Below are 20,915 nucleotides of genomic sequence, written 5' to 3' on the forward strand. Positions count from 1 at the left end.
CTGGTTCTGACTTTTGCTTTGAATTTTTGACCATGATTCTTGTCTCTCATTTGGCTTTAATGCTCAAGTTTTTGATTTCCTAGTTTTGACCCTTTTTCTTTTAACTTGTCTGTTCTCTAGTCAGTTTACTTTCTAAGTGATTTCACTTCCCTTTTACTTGTTTTGTTCTTCAGTAATTGTCTTTATATTTTTGTACTGTCTGTCCATCTCTTAGCACATGTCAAATCCGGTTATTATCAGGCAACGTTACTTCTTGCTTGATTGATTGTTTACAAATGGCTGCCACCCAAAATGGCTGACATCTGAAGAGGGGCTGACATTTGTTCTGTCTGGACTGAGCGCGCCATAGTAGACCCTTTCAGCCACGCAACTCATCATAGTTATATGCTAATAAAATGCCAGGTTGACAGCAAGTATGAACCAAGCTGGAGTCAAGTGTCTTTCTAAACTCACTCTAACAAGTTCCCAGGTCACAACCTTGCACAATACCTAACTTTTTGTAAGGTCTTTCTTGTCTGTGAAAAAAGGCACAAAACAGTCCAGCTAGGCAAACAAAACTGAACAAAGGCTTCACTTAAGATGTATGGAACTAATTGTGGCCTGTTAACAGTCTATCACTAGCTCAAACTTTTGTTTGTTTAGCTATATGGAAGTGTGTGGATCCTGAAATATGAGAACTCCTCTCCAGCCAAGCCAAACAGTAAATTGTTGAGCTCTGTTATCACCAAATGCAGCTGCTGTTTTCCACAGCTGAAGGGAGCCATGCACTCAGACGGCAGTGAAGCAGCAATGAAACAGGCAGCGTGAAGTGCTTTTCTAGTGGAAAATGAGTTTTGTGCAACTTTCAGGAGCATTAGAAGAATTCTTAATTCATCTGAAGAACTTCTTTGCTAACAGTCTTACAATTTCTTCTTTTTGGAAATAAGAGCAAACAGCATTTCCTCTCATTCACTTTCTTCATCTTCATCATTTTGTCCATTCTGATCCTTGAGTCCCCTTTCTTCCATTGTTATCTTCTTTCTCTTTAAGTCATCCTTCTCTCATGGGAAGCAAGCATTCTCCTTTGTACTACCAGTGCAAAAAATATACAGAACCAGGGAATGAATCAAAATTAAACTGGAAAAAAAAGCCACAACCAAGAAGCCTAAAAAAGCATCTCTCACCAAAAAAGAACTGGAAAAGTTTTCGTAACCAGAATGGCAAAGATACTGTATATGTGCACAAAGGTTTTCTTTTGTTTATCCAAATCACATATGCTGTGTTAGTAGTTAAGCCATCCTGTGGGTGGTGTCAGATGCCAGGCACATGGCAGCTAGGAGCCAACAAAATAGCAGTGCCCATGAATCAAGAAAATGGTGTTGTGGTAATAATAAATGGATTAAACATAAAAAAACAACATAATTCCACAAACCAAAATAACACAAACAGAGCTAGAAATGTTCCTAGAAACATGAAACAAAGATTCCATGTATAGATTTCACAGAAAGCAGCAATATTTAAATTAATTAATTTTTAAAAATAGCAAATTCACAAAATTCCTGACCTCAAAGGAGTGGTGAACTCAGCTAACATAGTGGATCTTATCCAGGTTTTTCTGCCACATATAAATTAACAACTCCCAATAAATCTGAGGGATGGTGAAACTGGTTATTTTCCAGTCTCAGGATCTTCAGCAGGTTAAAACTAATTCTTAGGACCTCTACACTCATACAAGGTAAGACCTCCTTTGGCCCTCAAAACAGATTTAGTTCTTTGTGACATGGATGCTACAAGATTATGGGAGCGTTCCTTTGAGATTCTGGTCCATGTTGACATGATTGCATAACGCAACTTCTTCAAGTTCATCAGCTGCACATTCATGCTGTGAATCTCCTGTTCTACCACATCTGAAAGGGGTTCTATTGGATTCAGGTTCAGAAAATGGGAAGGCCATTTGGACCTCATTGTGATATTACTTTTATTTTGTGACAGAGTGCATTATCATGCTGAAAGTAGTCATTAAAAGATGGGTAAATTATGGCACATGGTCAACAACAATACTCAAATAGGCTGTGGCATTCAAGCAATGACTGATTGGTATTAACTGGACCAAAGTATACGAAGAAAACATTCCTCAGACCAATACACCACAACCACCATCAGACTGGGCTGTTGACACAAGGCAGTTTGGATGTATGGATTCATGCTGTTGGTGCCAAATCCTCACCCTATCATATGTGTGCCTCAACAGAAATCGAGATTCATCAGACTAGGCTGCATTTTTCCAGTCTTCAGCTGTCCAGTTTTGGTGAGCCAGTGCCCACTGCAGCCTTAGCTCTCTGTTCTTGGCTGACAGGAGTAAAACCCGACATGGTCTTCTGCTGTGGTAGCCCATCATGTTTCGATGTGTTATGCATGCTGAGATGATTTCTGCTCACCACAGTTGAGTAGCTATCTGAGTTACCGTAGCTTTTCTGTTACCGTGAATCAATCGGGCCATGCTCCTCTGATCTCACTCATCCACAGAACTGCTTCTCACTGCATGCTTTTTTGTTTGTCGCACCATTCTCAGTGAGCTATAGAGACTTCTATGCATGAAAATTCCTGCAGTTACAGAAATACTCAAACCAGCCCATCTGGGACCATCCATCAAGCCACAGTCCAAATCACTAAGATCACATTTTTACCTCATTTTGGTGTTTAATGTGGACATTAACTGAAGCTCCTGTCCTGTATCTGCATGATTTTATAAATCGTGCTACTGCCACATGATTGGCTAATTAGATAATTGCATGGATAAGCAGGTGTACAGATGTTCCTAAGAATGTGCTCAGTGAATGTATATTTTGGTGCTATTTTAGGATTTGTTCTATATTTTTTAGTGAATATTATTCATTTTGTTCTTTTGTTGTCGACATCTTGATTGTCATTCTGTATTTTAAAATTTCATTTCATTATCTAAGGATGCTTTCTTATTGTAGGGTGTCACTGCATCAGCCGGTGACAAACTAGACCTGGCCTATTTAAGCAGCAGTACAGATTTTACCAATATTTTGCCTAAAGGTTAAAAGATAGACTTACTTCAAACAGAATAAGATATATTTTGTTTAAGAATTACAACTATTGAAATGTGAGTGTTGTAGATAAAGATTCCAGGTTGGTCCTGTTTAGCAAATGTTTACTTGATCATTTGGCCAGTGGCTATTCAGACTCCAATTTCTGCTTAGCAATTTTTAAATCTTTTCACACTGCTTTATCGTGTTATTATGTTATTGTGTGGGCAGAGTGGTGGCTCTGAGGCTAGGGATTTGAACTGGTAATCAGAAGGTTGCCGGTTCGAATCCCGTAAACGCCAAAAGTGACTCTACTCGTTGGGCCCTTGATCAAGGTCCTTAATCTGCAATTGCTCCATTCTGGGTATGGCGTTAATCTGCATCCAGCCTTGCATGTAGGCCCTCCAACCTGTAGGGAAAAACATGGGCGTTGGTCGCAGAATTGGCACTCCAGCCACCATTAAAAACCTCACACTGCTTTCAATCCATCTGAACCAGTGTGGTCCTGAGGTGCCACCTAATGCATGGCTGCACTCGGGTCCTAATCTGGGATCCTGAGTTGGTTTCTCATGTGGTGGGTACTTCAATACGCTGTATCAGTGCGTGCTCCTAACCTCTCTCACTCTATTGTGTAAGGTCCTATGGTGACCCTGTTTTCCTCTTTTATACTTCTCTATTGTGTAGAACGTAATAAAATATCTTAAATCCCATACATTTGCCAGTATGTGATCTGATACTTTAGGACTTCCTCCCCACCCCTTCCCTTCTGCATCTGTAACTTCAGGTAATTAGACACAGTAAAGATACAGACAGGAGTTAAATGACACAATTAATTATGTATTATTGATAAAATGCCCACAGACATTAAGGAAGCAGAATACCAAGTGAATATTGGCAAACCATACCATTACAGCTTAAGTAGCAGTGCATCTTGCGTCCACAGGTGGCTCTCAGCTTATCTTCAGTCCAGCTTGCTTTGCTACCACATGGCGTTTGAACGGAGTATTGGAACAGGCCACATGCCTGTCTCAATATGGCTGCCGACATAGAGTTGGCTTCATTGTGGTAAGAGAGTGAGAGGTAAAGGCAAGGTGACCAACCTTATACCCATCTTACCACAAATCACAAACCAATGGGGCAACATGAAATAGAATGGCCTCTGATTCAAAACCAGTCATAAACTACCATACTTCAGACCAATAGTATTAGTCTACCTGTCCGTTCCTGTTTCCAGTGAAAGCACTCAATTACAACTCGTCCCCCAGTTGCTTTGTTTAGTCAGCTTATGACCTTCCTGCGGTGGATGACTTATAGGCTCTAAGTCCAAACCCTTGCCAAGATGGTCTGATGCTTCCTCATCTTAAATTCTTCATCCTGAGTCAGTCCTAAAGACTGGGGGTTGGTTAGATAACCATCAAAGCACCGCTGTTCTCATCTATGAAGTTAAACTCATATAAATCTCATATAACATTTGGTTTGTCTAGCTTACAGGTAAAGACATACAAAATATTTTTTTTTTGGTAAAAGAAAGTTTTATTTACACATTACAAAATACAATCCACCGCAAATCCATTACAAAATATTTATCAGCTTATATGCTAGAAACCAATCCACCACAGACACCTCTCTGAAATTTGCTCTTTAAACTTGTTGGTTGTGTGTGTCAACAGGCAGCATAATCAGGGTGGACATTTCCTTCTGAAGTATATTAAAATGGATTAGGAGTAAATCTGGGTTCATCACATTGAGCACATTGGAATTCTTGAGTTGTACTTGATTATGTTTATGCTGCCATTTGTGTCTCCCATGATGCTGTGAACTGTGTATGCAAATGGAAGCCCGTTACCAATTAGCATTCTCTCATGTTTAGCTGGGGCTAATGGGAAACCTCAGTGTTGTTTTATTAATTTGTTTTGTTTCATTCATTGTACTTCCAGTTATCCTAATGTTTTTTTTTCCACAATAAAAACCTATAATTTTGCATGTTCTAATGCCACTCTGTTTTAGGTCTAAGTGCCCCCATGTAGAATGCAATCATTTGAAACACACTACTCTAAAGATACATTAAGAAAGGAAAACAACTCATGTACTGAGTTTGGAGCCCAAAATATTTCTTGCTACTTCTCCTAAAGTGCAATTGGGATTTGAAGCACCGTTAGTATTCCTTGATGAAAAGTCACTCAGAAGGCTTTGTTAAATAAAAATCAAAAAGTGTTACATTAAAGCAAGCACAATTTGGGTTTTTGTCTTTGCCCGCAGGGGCCAAGAATATTAAGCTTAAACACTTGCTGTCTGAACTGATTGAAACACTATAAAGTCCAATACTTAATGAGACTTCAATAGCTGCTGGGCTGAAATTCGCTTCACTTATCTTGGCACACTATAATTTTGATGGTGTCATGCTTGGGTGTTGAAGTTTGATTAGTTATTGAGTGGTGGAAACATGTCTGAAACAGAAAAAGGCAGATCCCTTACAATTAGAAACAAAGCAAATCTTATATTCCAAAAGTGTTTCAAGATAAATTCATTAATAATGGCATCTACAGATATGTATACAGTATTGTTGACTCAGGGAACACACACGTCCATTAAAGGAATGTTGGGGCACAAACATAAACAGGCACGAATAACAAGAACAAAACAAGCAATAGAAACAGGGAGGACCAAGAGTTTCTTCAAGGCTCTGTAGAGTGGTCACTTTATCAAGCAGGAGCTCCATCCTGTGTTGTGCTCTTCATGAAATGAGATGACCCCTGCCAGGAACACCACAGCCTTAAAGTTGGTGGACTGGAAGGGGTGGATCAGTTGTCCTCATTGAGCAGTTTCTCTGGGCTGTGGTTGAAAGGAGTGATAATCCTGTCAGTGACAGTGCCCCCTTGTGTTCTCTGCGTGATAGTGCTTACCTCTGATGAGCCAGGAAGGTGGCCCTCAGACACACATGCATTACAACAGAAAAACCTCCCCCCTAAAACACAAGAGATCCACTTGAGATTAAATAAAGATATAGAATACTCTAAACCCTCTAAACTCTAGTTCCCCACCAATGTTCCCTCTAAGCTGAGCGTGTGAGCAATTGCTCACACGAATTCAGAGCGTTGCTCATACTTCCCGCACGATCGCTCATTCCGACGGCGTCGCTCGTACTTATCACACGATCGCTCACTCCGACCGTCGGAGTTGGTGCTCATAAATTTTTGGCTTAAACAAAATGTCGCTCATAAACAATGTTTTTTGCTCACTATATGCTACTCCTTAGAGGGAACATTGTTCCCCACCCATAGTTGATTCAAGCCTTGTGCCCGATGCTGCCAGAACAGACTCCTGCCCCTCATTGGAGATTCAGAAATAGATTATGTCTTTACTCGGTGCAGGATCCTTGGTTTGAAGTCTTGCTCAATCACTGTCTCTTTGGAATCGGCACATTCTCCCCTCAGGTTTTCACAGATTACAGCAGGCTCATCTTCAATCCCATTAGACTGACTGCTGAAACTATTTCACCCCGTATGCGAGAGTGTGGGTGTGCACATAAGTGTGGTCTGTGTTGGACTTGTAGTCACGCTCAGCTCCCTTATGGAGAAAGTGTATTCAGAAAAAGGAGATGCATGCAAAACTATAAGAGCCAAAAAAAATTTGAAAAACGAGTGGAGACTATTCTGTCCACAGATGAGTGTTTGTAATGAAACACGCTGCGAATTTTCCTCACCGAGGCTCACTAACATGCACCATTGTGCACATTACAGTTGCTGCTGCCAAACCCAGTTCCCTTCTTGCTGTTACCTAGCGATTGCCTTATCCTAGTTGACGACATGCATGTGATGTTCGCACCAAGTTCATTAAGGATGATGGATGCTGCTGGGCTGCCTTGGTTGACAGCCTTTTCAACATTGCATGGAGGTCAGGGTGTGGTAATACATGAACTTGTGCATTACCAATTTAGGTTAAAGTAACGCTAAGCTGAACATTATTGCTTGTGTTACAAGAATGACACAAAGTCATCAGAAAGTTTGGGGCAGCCACCCGTATATTGGTCCTTGGCTGCAAAATTGGTTAAATTTGAACAGAGATGTTCACACGTATAAGTCCAAAACAGAACTGATGGTATGGAGGCAAGATGGCAGCTGTAGAGGAAGCGACAACATCAAGGCTTGAACCGGAAGTGATGCCATACGGACCAGAAGTGACATCTTCAGGACTGGAAGTGACGTCATCAGTGGCACCGGAACCGGAAGTGATATCATTAGTGGCGCCGGAACTCTGCTGGATTTCCCATGGGTGGTCTGAGAGAGACAGTCAGTGCACCCCACCATCCCCTGGTCTGGCGTGGAATTACTATCATTTAGGCCCTTCAGCTGTCTCCCAATCGCACATATGTGACACTTGTAAGAGTAAAAGTACGTCAGCGTAAAAGAAGGGCACTTACTGTTTTTGTGTTAAAGGTACTGCTTTGGGAACGCGGGGCCATCTCAGCAGGTACACACTGTGAGGTGTGGCGGGTCTGAGCACACATGGAGCCAGTATGTACTCCCTGGCAAGTGCACAGTTTCACACACTGGTGTCCTCACAGCCTGCCCATTACGGGCAGTTTGAGGTGAACCGTGCCTGGAAGAAAATGATGCCACCATTTGCATTTGTAAGAAAGATGGAGCAAGAGAAGGGGATCCAGTATTTTAAGTAAATAAGGTTTACTTAATGAAGCAAAGGCAATCGGCGCGCTTGAGCTCAGCATAGCCGTTGACTGTCCATGGGACTTACAAGTGTGTGACTGGAAGGGGTTCCATTTTAAACATGGTACACAGCGTGAACATGCCAGCATCTATCTGGATAGGTGCATAGAGTAGACAGGGGGCAAATTTGCTGAATAATCTTGCCCAGTATGTTTGAGGAGATACCTATCAACAGAGGTCATCAGTGGACCTAAAGGTGAGGTAGGGTTAAGCACTACTCAGCTATAGAGGGAGCAGTTGTCTTTTCTGACGGCTTGGTGGAGGTATATACTGTATACCAGGCATGTCAAACACGCGGCCCGCAACAGAAATCTGTGCGGCCCGCATGACAGATCCTAGTTAGCACTGAACTTGTACAAAATGATTGATTCAATCACAAACGATAGTATTCTGCATGTTCAGTGTTACTTATTGACTTTTCTTACTTCTGCCTTCTGACAAAAGCGCGTTTTCCCATGGCATTACGGTACCGGATACGTCATCTGCTAGTATAGCCACGAACCTTGACAAGTTAATGAGCCGCAGCGTCACAACTGAAGTGCTAGGCTACAGCAGGGGTGGCCTTAGGCATGTGCAAACTGTGCACCTGCACAGTGCCACCAAATCCCAGGGGCCGCCACGCCAATACATATTGAATATAAAACAGAAAGAGAAAATAACGACACAGCTGACGGCAATGTGGCCGAAAAACATTCTGTTTCTTGTTAATTAGTACACTGTATTTACAAATGTCGCTAGAGTCGGAGCAGTAAGCTACAGTATATGTAGTATTATAATGTTTTGCCGTAATGAGAATATCATGGGCAGCCACTTGGTTTTCAAGTTATGGACACGCATATATAGAAGCGTGTCATGAGCACGAGGTGGCTATGCAGTGTCCGCAACGGATGTGGCCATCCGCCGTGCATAAGATACCGTATTGACATTGCCAGGCAAAGGGGCCACCGATTCTTTCTCTGCCCAGGGCCGCCACGAGCCTAGAGCCGCCCCTGCTAAGGCTACACTACTGATTGGGTTGCTGAGACTGGCCACTGGGCAGAATTGACCATCACGAGTAGTAATAGCCCGCATATTTTCACGTTTTTTTTGCTCTAGTTTCATGTAATTTTGTGCTAGTATTGTAACGAACAGTTAGTGCAGACTACAGCTGAAGATCTGAAGTGGACGCGGGAAGTTAGTGAGTTGTTTATTAACATTTTTGTGATTTTGAGTTTGTAAAATTATTGCAGGTCAGGTGGCTTTTTGCATATCGGCTTATTTTACAATATAAACTTTGAAGTAAACTTAGTAAAGTAAAATTTGATTTTTGGAGGATTTGTTTTCCAACTTGAATTTCTGAGCAATGAATTCAGTGAGCGTTTTCGTGATTTCAGTTCACACAAACAGGGCATTGCGCTGTTCTCTTACAACGTTGAGAATGCGCCTGAGAATATCCAAATGGAATTGATTGAAGTGCAGTCAGATTCTATTCTGAAGGCAAAATACAACGAAGTTGGTGTGCCAGGCTTGTATGCTTACCTGCCATCCTCGTATGCAGGGCCGGTCTTAGGCCACTGCAACCTATGCGGCTGCAGTGGGCCCCGCACTTTCATAGGCCCCGCGCTAATTCTAGGTGTAAATTATTAAATTAAACCATTATAACTTATAATCATGTATAGGTCAGCGTGTTTATTCTGTTTTTGTTTTTACAGTGTTTTTTATCTATTACGTCGTTGTTTCAAGTGATTACGACAAGTAAATAAAATTGAAAAAAAATTGTAGCTGCTCGGGTGCTTTATCTCTAAACTCGTCATTTAGGGGAACTTGGGGTAAGATGAAACAGACACCGTTCTTAACCTTATGATGGCTCAGCTCAGTGAAACCAATCAAATAGGAGGAGCTATTTATGGAGATGATGTTATCGATTTTTTGGATGAATAGTTTGAAATTTACCGGCAGTGGTTTAAATTTTCTCTTTTCTGCCAGACGAAGATTTTTTCACCGGTGAGTAAAGCTTGTTCCTCAGAAACAAGCCTTGTATAAAATTCGAAGATCCTGTACATTGATAACCCACCCTATGTTAACAGTCAGCCATAGAATCATCGGCACGTCAACTTGTATCTTTATACAATTTGTTTTATGAATAGTCTCTCATTTCAAATGTTTAAGATAGTTTTACAAAATAAAATAATGTGATTCGTCTACCCAAACGATTGTTTCATCTTACCCGTAGTAGGGGTAAGATAAAAAAAATTTTTTTCACAAACACTTGCTCAAAACGTACCGATTCATCCCTAAGCGACAAGCGCATGCATATGCAAATCATTAACAATAATTTGACTGAAAATTACTGGTAAAAAGCAAAAAATGTGGATTTGACAAGGAATTTTAAAAAGTGGTTCATCTTACCTCAAGTTCCCCTAAATTGGTAGACTTAAGGTATTTTTTTAAATTTTATTTACTCGTAATCAAATGCAAACGTGACATAATCAAATGCAAATTGTCGTTCAAACGTTAAATCACATAATCAAATGCAATAACGACGTAATAAATCAGTAAATACTTTATTTTGTTCATTTTTCATTTTTTTTAACTGTGGCATCTGGTGAAAGAAGCTTCTCGCGCCTCAAAGTAATCAAGAATTACTTGAGGTCAACAATTCACAAAGATAGATTGAACAATTTGGCAATTCTTGCTATTGAGCGTGATCTATGTAGGAAACAAAATTTTGATGATATACTGTATGACTTCGCTACACGCAAGGCTCGTAAAGTAAAGTTAATTTGATCGTGATTTTGTACTTAGTAAAGAATGAATAAAATGCAAAGACGAATTTATTTTCTAATACAAAATCTTAATTTTCACTTATTATCCTTATCCCTACCCCGACTGGGCCCCGCGCAATCCGTTTCGCATAGGGCCCCGCAATTGTTAGGGCCGGCCCTGCTCGTATGTGCAGATCCACAAGTTGGCATCGAGAGTACTGTCTATTTTCGGAAGCACTTTCCTTCGTGAGCAATTGTTTTTGTTAATGAAAGCTACCAAAACCCCACATCGCTCAAGACTTACCGTCGAGCACCTTTCATCCCTCATAAAAGTTGCAGCTGCACAGGATTTCAAGCCTGATATTGACGAACTGGTTACTAACAAGAGATGCCAAGTGTCGGGACAAAAGAAATAAATCTCACACTGTAAGGCTGCTATATAAGCAATGAATATAATATAATGAATATCAATCATCAAGACACTATATAAAAGCGGTCGGGATTGTCCTTCCGTCCCGTGAGTGCAAAGCGTAGCGGTATTCCGCTTATCACAGATTTACGACTTGCGGCTTGCGGTACGAAGCGACGCAATGTGAGCAGAGTTCTGGTGCTCCCATCGTCCCCTTGCTTTTGTGCGCGATGCGCTGGAAAAATAGACAAAATTATGTCTCTGGAAATAATTAATGTTGATGGGGAGATGGTGCTTGCTTATTCTCCTCTATAGCTTATTTAGTGCATGAAACTCCGGCTTTAGCGGTACAGATTCGGGCTGGCATTGTACGACATGTTTTAAGTAATTGGTCAAGGTTTCAGCCATTTACAATGATGCCGTCAGGAATCTCTTATACAAATGAGCTTCAGTATCTCACTGAAATGTCAAAGTCTCAAACTTATGGTACCGTTTCTGAGCTAATGGCAGCGGGAGAGTTGTTCCCCTATGAGTTTCAAGTATATTATTATGGAGTCCTACACTCTGGACAGGCACTCGAGGGGATAAAAAAACTTAGGTTTTCGGGAGATGTTATGAATGGGCACTTTGATGTTCTCATTCCCTACACTTACATGCCTGATGTACACATGGAGCGCACACAAATTGAGGATAAAAGTCGGTTGCCTTAAAAGGAGGGCGAGCCTAGTAATATAATAAGGCCCTAGCTAAGAGGTTAAGACTCTAATTTTACACTGTTGTATGGAGACTGCATGGAAATAAATTGTTTTTCTTTAAACTTTAAGTGTTACATTTTTTAAAGTTCTCAGTATTGGAAAGAAAGCTACAGTAACTTTGTATAATAGTATTTGTTACAGTATGGCCTGCTGACGCATGTATGGCAGTCGAAGCGGCCCACCAATGGTAGTGAGTTTGACATGCCTGCTGTATACATATTTTGTTTTGGGATTGGTGCAATTGGTTTTGTGTATATACACTCTTGATTTTTCTTGTACATATTTTTTCTCTATTTTTCCCCTTTCGAGAAGCTTCCTGAGCCATGGATAAAGAAGGAAAACGTCCTTTATTTTGTTTTCTGTGTATGTGTGTTTATTGTTTTTGTAATTTTTGTATAGAGAATTGTAGGAGTGCACTGTACTTATGGTAAATACACAAATTGTTTTCTGTTTTTTTTTTTCCTTTTTCTTTCTATTTTCTTTTTAATGGAGTGTCAGCACTGAAGGACTTTGACACAAAGCCCTCCTGACACTGCTGTGTTTTTGTTGTATGGCACTCTTGTAAATGAACGTACACCTTTCACCCTTCAATTTTGGTCTGTGTTTCTTCTCTCCTCTGATCTTGTTCGGCTCATGAACTACCAGATGTGCAGAGAGTAGGTTGGGACCACTCTCCCACTACCCGGGATATCATACTGGGACAGTACCTCAGGATTGGCAGACCTGGGAGGTGATGAAAGGAGGCCGAAGGGTATGTTTCAGCTTTAGGGGGATCACACTCCTCGGCCTCCCTGGCAAGGCCTATGCCAGGTTGCTGGCAAGGAGGATTCGGTTGTTGGTCGAGTGTAAGATTCAGGAGGATTAATATGGTTTTGTCATGGGTGTGGAACACTGGAGCAGCTTTTTACCCCCACAAAGATTCTGGAGAGTTTATGGGAGTACCCCCAACCAGTCTATATGTGCATACGACCATGTCCTTCATGGAGTCCTTAAAGGAGTGCTTAAGGAGTATGGGGTATCAGGCCAGCTGTTACGGACTATTCAGTCCCTGGACAACCAGACCAAAAGCTTGGTTCACATTGGGTTAGGGTAAATCAGATTCATTCCCAGTAGGTGTGGGATTCTGCCAGGGTTGACCTTTGTCACCGATTCTATTCATAATTTTTATGGATAGAAATTTTATGTGTGGCCAAAGAGTGGAGGGGGTCCAGTTTGGGGGCATCATAATTGCATCTTCACTTTTTGTGGATGATGTGACCCTTTTGGCTTCACTGGGCTGTAACCTTAGATATGTACTGGGGCAGTTTACAGCTGAGTTAGAAGCCGGGATGAGGATCAGCACCTCCAAATCTGAGGTCATGATTCTTAGCCAGAAAAGGGCGGAGTGCCCCCTCTGGGTTGGGAATAGGATGCTGCCTCAAGCGGAGGAATTTAAGTATCTCCGAGTCTTTTTCACAAGTAAGGGACAAAGGGAACAGGAGATCGACAGGATGATCAGAGCAGGGGCAAAAAGAGAGTGCAGGCAGGGTGGAATGGGTGGAGAAGAGTGTCAGGAGTAACTTGTGACAGACGAGTATCACCAAGAGTGAAAGGACAGTACAGGACAGTAGTGAGACCAGCCATGTTATATGGGTTGGAGACGGTGGCACTAGAAAGCAGGAGACAGCTGGAGGTGGCAGAGTTAGAGATGATAAGATTTGCATTGGGTGTGATGAGGATGGACAGGATTAGAAATGAGTACATTAGAGGGTCAGCTCAAGTTGGACGGTTGGGAGACAGTCAGAGAGGCGAGATTTCGTTGGTTTGGACATGTGCAGAGGAGAGATGCTGAGTATATTGGGAAAAGGATGTTAAGGATAGAGCTGCCAGGTAAGAGGAAAAGAGGAAGGCCTAAGGGGAGGTTTATGGATGTGGTGAGAGAGGACATGCAGGTGATGGGTGTTAAAGAACAAGATGCAGAGGACAGAAAGATATGGAAGAAGATGATCCACTGTGGCGACCCCTAATGGGAACAGCCGAAAGAAGAAGAAGAGGTCACATGACATGATGTAAATTTTTAAGTAGGCCTACTTGTGCCAATGTGATGTGGTGAATACAGCAGCATCATGAGCACTACCGGGTGATCGAACACAAATGTCTCTGATCATTAATCTGTCGTCAACGACCTCATGAAGAACAATAGACGTCTGGCTTTTCCTTTTAACATAATCCCGTCACTTGGTGCAAGAATAGGTGAGCTGTTGATTGCACAATACACCTGAGGTATTTTGTGTGCCTTGTAATTGGGCTTCAAAATCTGCCATGCCTCTTTCACATCAGGTAAATTGATGTATTGCCTCATTAGTTTGGAGCATATGGCCTGACACACCTGCGAATGGTGGTTTTGCTCACACCAAAAGTCTTGGCAACAACCCCATACTCCGCACAGGTATCCAGTTCATAAATCCCGATGGCTATGTGCTTCTCGGCCGGGACTGGATCCCTCGTGTATGCTACGGCAGGGGACACAATAGGGCGTATTGCGCAACATAATTCCATGAATGTTGAGCTGCTCATCCTAAAATGTTGTACCCACAGTTCCTCAGTAAAATCACTGCGGCCTCTGCCAAGCATGGGGAGTACCCCTTCCCTTTATTATATTCACTCGCTCTTGTCACCTCTGATTAAAAATAAACATGGCGAATGTAGACGCAATTGAAATAACAGAACCAACACCCATCATATTGTCATATCATTGCCATTTTTAATTTCAGGTGATTAAACAAACTTGATTCGCATAAAATCACTCAGTAGTGATGTGTTGTGTTGTGTTGACTTTTCAGAAGTGTTGCTTCTGTTTTGTGCATCGCTGCAATGGAAACGCAGCTAGTATCTCTCTGGAGGAGTTGGAGAAGGTGGAGGAGAAAAGAAATGTGTGGGCACCATTGTTTGGACTGCTGTCCCCACCACCTGGACCTGGATAAGCTGCAGAAAATAGATGAATGAATGGATGGACAAGCATACTTTCATTTTTACTAGAGATCTTTACTTAAATAATACAGGACACACATGAGGAGTTAGTGCGTGAAAAAGCTTGCAGACTTGAATCAACGTAGCTCTCTTCTTGTGTGAATGGCTTGCATTTCCCCGGAATTAAAGCACATTTTATTTTGGCAATTTTTTTGCAAAGTGAAACATTGAGTTTCATTGCAGATTCAAATTCATGTGAATCATTTTGCTCATCACTAGTGATAGGATCATTGCTGATTCTAAATTTCTCCTTCAAGACTGACAGATTGTCATGTTGTCCAGAGTTGGTTTCCGCCTTGTGTTCGATGCTGTGGCTCTTACCTTGCACCTGAATTGTGTTATGTTTTATTTGTTATCTTCAGTGCACTGAAGTGTATATCTAATGCAGTAGCTTGATTTTGAACACCACTCTAAAAGTTCAACCTCTTACATAATGTTAGCGTTTCCCAAATCTCCTTAATAAAAAACATTGATCTATTTTTTGTCATCTATCCATAATCTGAACACACTTTCTCCTCTATGGGGGCCACAGGGAACAGAAACAGAAAAGCAAGACACACAAATAAAACAAATGCCAGTTTACTACATGGTACATTCACGTTATTCCTGTCTTCTTATTTACTGTATAATGGAGTGAGTTACAGTATTTTATTATATAAACTCTGATTTGTTTTGAGAAATGTTGTCTCACAGTGAAGCAATGAAAAGCGCAGAGATCAAAAGAAGACTCTGATTCCAAGTGTGAGACTACGTCCCATTTGATCTAAATCTTTGGAAAATAACAGAAGTCTAAAAGTAGGGCAGACACTTTAACTTGACGGCTATGAATATTTACAAATGGAATTTGAATTGAAAAGTGAAAGTGGGGGAGGAAATAACATTAAAAAGGGGAAAAAACACAATTTTAACCCTTTGATGTTTTGAAAATAGCTGGCAGAAGCACACAAGGCTGCTGGTAAATAGGAAATGAAATAATCCTGGATCACATGAAACAAGGCTCTTAAATAATGAGGGTAGAGAAAGTGTCATTTCCCCAATGGGAGGGGGGGGGGGTAGGTTGTGGGGAGGAAAAAAAACTGAAGAAATGACTCATTGACTCGATATGAACACTCAGGAGTCCCTTGAAATGCTGATAAGAGTTCCGAAATCGGCGTCAAAAACTTTGATACTTTTTCTGTCACATTTGGGTGTATGCAAAAGTATATTGTGCAGCACGGCCTCACTGTGGTTCGGTAGAGAAGTAGATGTAGAAGTAGACGAGCTGTAACAGAAGTCACTACAAAGCAATGGAAGGATGGAAATGGTGAAACCAAACCACACATCTATCCATTGTAGCGTACGGCTGGCACTTAGAGCATGTCTCCTGGCTGCTAGAGTCCATCTGCCTGGTTGTGTGGTCACCAGAGAGTCTCACAGGGCTGGTGGACAGTGGGCATACTAGTTCCCTCTGAGACAGAGGTGGGGGAGGACAAAGGGATGAAGCAGTTGGAAGATGTTCCCAAACTGCTCACTAAGAGCCATGTCTGCGAACGCCGATCTCAGAGCTGTTTTTTTATTGGCTTCTCCGTTAGCCCCGTCCTTTGGACAGTTGAGCGTGTGCATGAGGTAAAACGTGCTTGTGGTTAGTAGAATAGTGCTGTGCCCTGGGATATTTATGGTTACAAAAAGTGTCCCGCCCCAGAAAAAGAGTTGGGAAACACCGCTATGTGTGGAGGATGGCCGGGGTCCTTGCCTGGCTGGGACGCCTCTGTGCTGTAAGGACCAGAGGATCAAGCATGAACAGAGCGTTACCTACTCTGGGACACTAGATGGCAACCCCCCTGGGTTGTAGTGGTGCCTCAGACTCCCGCAGAGCTTCATGGGAGTTGGATTGTGGTGCAACCCTTTCGGGATCCGCAGGCGCCGCCAGGGGGTGCAGCAGCAGGAGCAGTTCTTCTGCCACACCCAGAAGTGCTGCTGGAAATGACTAATCAAGCACCTGGATCACTTCCAGGTGCCTTATAAAAGGAGCCAGCAGCCACTACTCAGGGGAGCCAGAGTCAGGAGGAGGAAGACTAAGCTTGACCTGAGGAGTGGAGGAGAAGGTAAAGAAAGAGGAAGACTTATTGTTTGTGCATTGTGCTGTGCTTGGACTGTGTTGATGTGCTTGTGGGAGACGGGGAAGACATTTCCCACAAGGGAAAAGAAAAAAAAAATCAGTGTGTGCCTTGCACTTGTGCCCCACACTTGTCTGTGTCAGGTTCAGGTGGCGGTGCCAGCCTGCTGGACCACACCATCCATCTTAACCACATTCCATTCTGAAAGCTAATGCCATTGCATATCACCCATGCCCAGCTGAAATCTCATCTATGAATATTGTAAAGTCACTGAACAAATGATGTTGTTTTAGAAGAGCGTGGTGTTATTTTAAAAGATCTTGATGCTATTTTAGAAGAATTAAGTGGATAGGACTGGCGAGCTTTGTTGGGCTGAATGGCCTGTTCCCGACTAGACTGTTCTGATGTTCTAAAATTATTAGGAACACCAGTACACCTGTTTATCCATGAGCTTAACGAATCACGTGGCAGCAGCGCAATACATAAAATGATGCAGATACAGGTCAGGAACTTGATTTAATGTTCACATCAAGCACCAGAATGAGGGAAAAAGGTGATCTTGGTGATTTCAACCTTGGCATAATTGTTGGTGCCAGAGAGGCAGATTTGAGTATTTCTGTATCTGCTGATCTCTCTGGATTTTCACACACCATGATGTCTATGTCCCATGACAGAATGGAAAAAAGAAGAAATGGAAAAGAGATTGCAGCCAAACTCACCGTACCTGTAAACCCTTTAAATGGGCATCAGCTCCATTATACGTACAAACTTTGACACAATTGTTGGTGTCAGTTTGAGTATTTCTGTATCTGCTGATCTCTTTGGATTTTCACACACCATGATGTCTATGTCCCATCACAGAATGGAAAAAAGGAAGAAATGCAGAAGAGATTGCAACTGAACTCCATGTACATGTAAACCCTTTGATTGGACATTGGCTCTGTCAGACAGTACGTAATTGGCTGTCATAACAAAGGGACATGCTTGTGATACTTTGGAAATGTGAAGCTGTGCTAAAAAATTGTTTCAATCACACATACACTCTTAAAAAAGTGCCAGAGCGGTTCTTCAGCAAGATGCCATAGTGGAACGATTTTTGGTTCTCAAAAGACCCTTCCACATGAAGCTTCCAGAAAGAACCTTTATTTATTTAGATTCGTAGCAGGCTCCATACAGTAAGTAACCATGAATAAATGGTAACAGATTTGTGTAATACCAGTTAGTCATGATTTTAAAAGGACACAGGAACACAGGCTATGTCCAAGTTTTCTTACTCTACCCTGCTAGGTAGCCTACCGTACATTAAAAATTTAATTTTTTTCTTCATATTAGGAATTTTTTTCAAAGCACAAAGACCCAACTTCATATGGAAAGAACCCTTCCCAGACTTAAATGGTGCTTGGTCAAGCACAAAACCTGGTGAAGAACAGTAAAGTGCCATTAAAAAACCATTGTACCCTGCAATTTTTAGTCACGTGGTATGACATTCTTGGGTTATGAGATCAGCCAAAGCAGTGGTCTAGTTTGACATCTACACCAGCTTTAGATCTCTCGTAAATAATAAGAAAAATATTTAGAAAGGACTCTTCCCCTACATTCTTTTCTTCACTTGTCTGACAAAGCTCTTATTACAACGGTACAGGAGAGCGCACACTTGATTTTGTATTTGTTAAATTTATACTTTTGTTAGTTACACCCTCATGGTTTTAAAGTAATCAACACACCATTTTTATAATCTGGACCTCCTTGATATTATTCTGGATGTGCCGCAGTACCATGAATGCACCGTCATCACTTGTTCCCTTTGACTAGAGAGTTTGCTAACACTGCCTTCATGCCATTGATTTTTTTGATACCCACTCTGTACAAAAACCAAAAAAAAAAAAAAAATGTAGCTCATAAAATCTGTGACCCGGAACAAGATGGATGGATGGATGGATAGATGATATTTGAACGTAAAGAAAATATTTATTCACATAAACTATTCCAATCATCAAGCTGATATAGGTGTTTAAAAACAATTGTCTAGAATTGGCACATGTCTAGAATGTCAATATTCAAAAGGTACCATCTTTGTTGGCAGAATTTTCGTAAAATTTGTTCCCAAGTCAATAGTAATGTAGGCCCACACACAGATTCTAAAATGATTTAAATGCTTGGTAGCAATCATTTGTGCACTAATTCTATAATAATGACATAATAATAGCTGATAATGTTAGGCGGCTCCCATCCAAGGGAGTTGCAAATTTCTTTAATTGTAAATATTGAAGCTATTAAGTTTAAAGGGACATTCTTAGAAAGTGTGAATGCCACTTGGGTTGGAGAAGTAGATGGTTCGTTACCCAGACGGGAGGCTCCAAACAGGCAGATGGGCATCCCAACCAAGAGAAAGGAAGATGCCAGACCTGGAAGTGATGGCCAGAAGAGATGGATGGACAGCCCACCAGAAGTGGAAGATATCGCTGGGGACTTTTTATTATCTCAGGACAGGATAAGGCAGCAGCCCACCATATTGGTACCCATTTGGGAACTGTTATGGAATGCTGGGAGATGTAGTCCAGTAATACAGCCCTGCTGGGGAACACAAGGGGGTGCTGTCGGGAGATGTGCTCCCTAAAATGGGACTTCCATATGACCTAGAAGTACTTCCATCAGACAGTGGCCCTGGCATCAGAAGTACTCCCGGGTACTTAATAAAAGGGTCCGCACTCCCTTGTCCAGATGAGTCGGAGCTGGGAGGACGTAGAGTAACACTCGACTGGAGGAGGGCAGTGCGGTGGTGAGAGATATTATGAGGAGATGTTTGTGGAGAGAGACAACCTGTCTTTGTGCTTTTGTTACTTTGTGGAGGTGAATTTAGTAAACTTTCCATTATTTGAACCCGGGACTCACTGTGTGTTCGTGTTCAGGGATTTTGGGGCTCGCTGACTCCCCAGTTTCCTTCACAAAAGATTTTAAAAAAACAAGCTCAGTGGAAACATACAAGCATGAGTCAAGCAGACCACTGGGGATTTTAAAGTGGATGAAGTTGGAGGGCAGCCACAATCCCCCAGTTTAAAGTGTGATCAGTTTTAACAGCCCAACACTCCCATCACTACAATGTAATTAAAAGAAAAAGGCAAATGGAGGCGACATGCTTTTTGGCAAAAACAAGTGTAGAAGTTAAACCTGTGACAGTCTGAATCAAATTAACAAGTGGATCACATTAACTATCTCGGCATTGATCATTAATTACAAACTGCGTGAAGACGCTTGGATGCAGATTAATAAAATCAGTGCTGAGATATCCAAGAATATTCATTCTGTTATTTTCAAATTTAATGAAAAAGATCCATGTGCAGCTATCTCATTTAAATTTGAGTTAAAAATAAATATGACAGCCAGATTCATTTGGATCAGGGGGTTGCGCAGTGTGGCAGTTGTAAGCATTGCTGCCTTTCAGGTTCGAGGTTTCCTGCCTTGTGCCCTGTGTTGGCTGGGACTGACTCCAGCAGACCCCCGTGACCCTGTAGTTAGGATATAGCGGGTTGGATAATGGATGGATGGATGGATGGATGGATCTGGGTTCAGTTCTTGTAAATATCTGTGTGGGTATTCTCATTTTAATGACAGTGGCAGAGTCCTTTCAAGATAACCACCAATTTGCTTGACTGTGCAAATAGAAGTGTGGAAGATGCTCTGGTGGTTGTCTTACATCAAATCTACATATTAATTAATAAGCCTGTTTGCACAATTTGGACCACAACGTAAGATCTTACCCAAAATAGACACATTGAAAATAAAAATGATTGCATATAAATTAGATAACATTACATTTACATGATTGTGATGGAATGGTGTGTGATTCCTTATCTGGCTGGGAGGTTGCCATACTGAATGGCCATGAAGAAGAAATGCAGGCTTTTCTCTGCCCTTGTTAGGAGGTTAGCAGAAGGTGCCAACCTCAGAGTCAATATGCTGAGTGTCCCGGCAGAGATGGAGTAAAGATCTTCACCTGACAGGGAATGACTATCGATTTGGACCAGTGACAGTAGAGGGACTGCTGGGCATATCTCACCCCTGTCTCCATTCAGTCCTTTTGCAATTTTCATTTCATTCTATTAAGAGTTGGGCAGAGTGGTAGCTCTGAGGCTAGGGATTTGCGCT

The sequence above is a fragment of the Erpetoichthys calabaricus genome, chromosome 11 (genome assembly GCF_900747795.2).
Source record: "Erpetoichthys calabaricus chromosome 11, fErpCal1.3, whole genome shotgun sequence".
Taxonomy (NCBI): Eukaryota; Metazoa; Chordata; class Cladistia; order Polypteriformes; family Polypteridae; genus Erpetoichthys; species Erpetoichthys calabaricus.